The 3,010-nt window shown below is 52.4% G+C and overlaps 1 protein-coding gene across 3 annotated transcripts in view; it reads right to left on the reverse strand.

The window, feature by feature from the left end:
* Positions 1 to 1,335, reverse strand: part of NFILZ (NFIL3 like basic leucine zipper) — a 19,304-nt gene extending 17,969 nt beyond the window's left edge. The window contains exon 1 of one of the 3 annotated variants that reach the window (XM_039858303.1): positions 1,285 to 1,335. The gene's annotated coding sequence lies outside the window, so the exon portion shown is untranslated. Of the gene's footprint in view, positions 1 to 378; positions 465 to 1,284 lie in introns of those variants that run through there. The other 2 variants (XM_039858333.1, XM_039858312.1) reach the window with 2 other exon arrangements.
* Positions 1,336 to 3,010: the final 1,675 nt, after the last annotated feature.

A 3,010-nucleotide genomic window follows, 5' to 3' on the forward strand; every position in this document is an offset into this window, starting at 1 on the left:
GGCTCCAGCGAACAGCAGCGGGGGTCTATGACCACTGACGGTCTGCAACGACCGCTCACTCCCATCCTCCCCGGCCACTGGAACCTCGCAGCAGTTACGCCGGCCCCAACCATCCCCAGCTCTTTACTATAGCTGGACCCCCACAACTGTCAGATCCCACAGCAGATGGACCACAGGTTGGCACAGCAGCTGGACCCACCTCACCACCAGGTCCCAGAGCACAGGTGGGCACCTGCACAGGTGGGCACCTCAGTGACAAACCTGACAGCCAGACACCTAGAAGGCCACACAACAGCTGGTCCTTCCCTGGTCCCTAAGTACCATCTTCTGAGACCTCAATCCCAACCCGTCCCCTGCCCCTCACACACACCCACTAACAGGTATAGTCACCCATAAGGACTGATGCTCTTAGGTCCTTTTTGGAGTTGCATGGAACCAGCCTTTTTCATTCCATTAGTGTTGATAAGGTGACACCAGCTGCACTGTGTAAAGAACAAGAGCCCAGTGTGGGGGCAACACTGACGGAAGACGCAAAGACACAAGAGGTCAGGAGCCTGGGAATGAGAAAAGGCAAGAAGAGAAGCCAGGAGCAGGTGGGCTGTGGGGAGAGGTGGGCTGTGGGGAGAGGGGGGCTGTGGGGAGCAGGTGGGCGGCAGAGGGAAGATGGACTTTGGAGAGAAAGTGGGAGGTGGGGGAGAATATGGGTGGTGGAGAGAAGGTGGCTGATGGAGGCCCCCAAAATGGCAGTCAGCACTGGGGTCTGAAGCCTGATGCTCCCACAGCCGGCTCCATGGGGCCTGGCCCTGGACCCCTCGCCCATCAGCCAGCGCCCCCTGCCCGTCCCCAGGGCAATGCCCTCCTTTCCCCGCTCAGGGCAACCAGAGGAGGCAGGACCTAAGGAGAGAGAGGATCCTGTGTCCCCACCGCCACCTGGAGAGTGGGGTTGGATGGGGCACAGAGACAGAGGCAGACAGAGACAAAGAGAGACACATAGGTGGGGAGACACAGAGAGAAACCCAAAGAGAGCCAGAGACCCTCAGAGCCAGAGAAGGAGCGAGCTGAGCCAGGGAGAGAAGCAGAGAGAGATGGAGACGGGGTGGGGAAGCGGTGGGGGAGCAGCGAAGACTCAGAGACAGTGCTGGAGCGGGCAGGGACATCGTCCAGACAGACAGAGAGGAACTGGGATGGGCAGGGGGAGGTGGTCCGGGTGTGGGGTTCCCAAGGGCCCCCAGCGTTCTGGACCCTTGCCAGCCCCACTGGGCCTGCACCTGCACAGGGCCTCACCTCCCGCCGCTGTTTCCCCAGCGAGTCCTGCGTGAGCCACATCAGCCGTGGGGCCTCCAAGTCCTCTGCAGCAGAGGGAGGCACCAGCACTTCCGTAGAGGTGACGTCCCAGCCCCCAGCCTGTGGCTTTCCCTGCAGGGCTTTCCCCCAGCTGGTGTCTGCCCAGGGAGCAGGTGCTGTGGGCTGGCCCAGGCTCAGGGGGGTCACTGGGGAGCCAACAGCCCCACCTGGAGGGGGAGCTGCTGGGCTAGCCACGGGGGGCCCAGGGACTTGGTCGGGGCTGGCCAAAGCTACAGACTTTTGTACGAACCCCCTAAGATCCTTCTAGAAAAATTGAGGGGAGGACATAAAGAAGGGGGCCCTTTCTGTCCTTACACGTGAGGACATTCTGCTGCTGAAACACCCTCTGTGGCTCCCTGCTGCCTCTCCGATTTCCTAATGCCTCGCCCTGGACATCCCCTTTCTGCCCAGACGGCCCATCAAAGGAAACTGAGACACAGAACAATTAAGTAACCTGTCCCCAGGGGAAAGTGATGTTAAATCTTTAACTACGGTATGAGTCTTCCGAGTGGACATCAGCAAGCGGAGATGGCAGGTATTCCAGGCAGAGGGAACGGCACATGCAAAGGCTGTAAGGGTCAACCTGGACATGTTGGGGGAATCCCAGAGGGTAGGTGGAGGGATGTGGTCAGAGCTGCTTGTAAGAAAGATGCCACACGTGGCCTGGGGTGAACAGACTGCTGTTCATGGGGGCCTGGAGGCGGGGAAGAGCCTGAGACCTGCTTCACATCCTGTAGAGGGCCTCAGGCCCACTGGATTTGAGGCAGATTCACCTGCGATGGAGTTGAGCAGGCCTCAGTTAGGGAACAGCGGCCTCTGGTGGCCGCTCTGTGGAGCTGCACCCTCCTTCACGGGTTCATTCCGCAGGTATACACGGCCATCTCTGCGCGTTACCGGTGTATGAAAATATTTAAAGATTTTTAAATTTATCTTTAATAATAATAATAAAATTAAACAAATAACATTAATTGCCAGAAATAATTACATATACTGAATTTTTGATTAATGTCTGATATAATATTTTATGTAAATAATTGTTCAACAACTACATAAAACTGAAATATCTACAAACAGTACAATTTGGGAAGCCACTAAGTTGTACCACTGATGGGACATCTTATTTTCTCGATCCATTCTTCTTTTTAATTTTAATTTTATTTTTCGATTAGAGTTGACATTCAATGTTATTTTATATTAGTTTCAGGTGTACAACATAGTAGTTAGACATTTATATAATTTACAAAGTGATCCCCCTGGTTAGTCTAGTACCCACTGGCACTATACATAGTTTTTACAATATTATTGACTATATTCCCTATGCTGTACTTCACATCCCCATGACTATTTCGTAACTACCAACGTGTACTTCATAATCCCTTTACCTTTTTCACCCAGTCCCCTAACTCCCATCCCATCTGGCAATTGTCAGTTTGTTTTCTGTATCTATGAGTCTGTTTTCTTGTTCTGGTTCTTGTTCTTCTTGTTCTTGTTCTTCTTCATATTATTATTATTATTACTTTAAATTTATTTTATTATTAGTTTCAAGTATACAGTACATTGGTTAGATATTTATGTAGTTTGTGAAATGGTCCCCCTAATTGCTCTTTCTCTCCTCTGGCTCTCCACCTAGCCATTACATTAATGCTGACTGCATTCCTTATGCCAT

Source organism: Pteropus medius, unplaced genomic scaffold, assembly GCF_902729225.1.
Source record: "Pteropus medius unplaced genomic scaffold, Ma_sr-lr_union100, whole genome shotgun sequence".
Classification (NCBI taxonomy): domain Eukaryota; kingdom Metazoa; phylum Chordata; class Mammalia; order Chiroptera; family Pteropodidae; genus Pteropus; species Pteropus medius.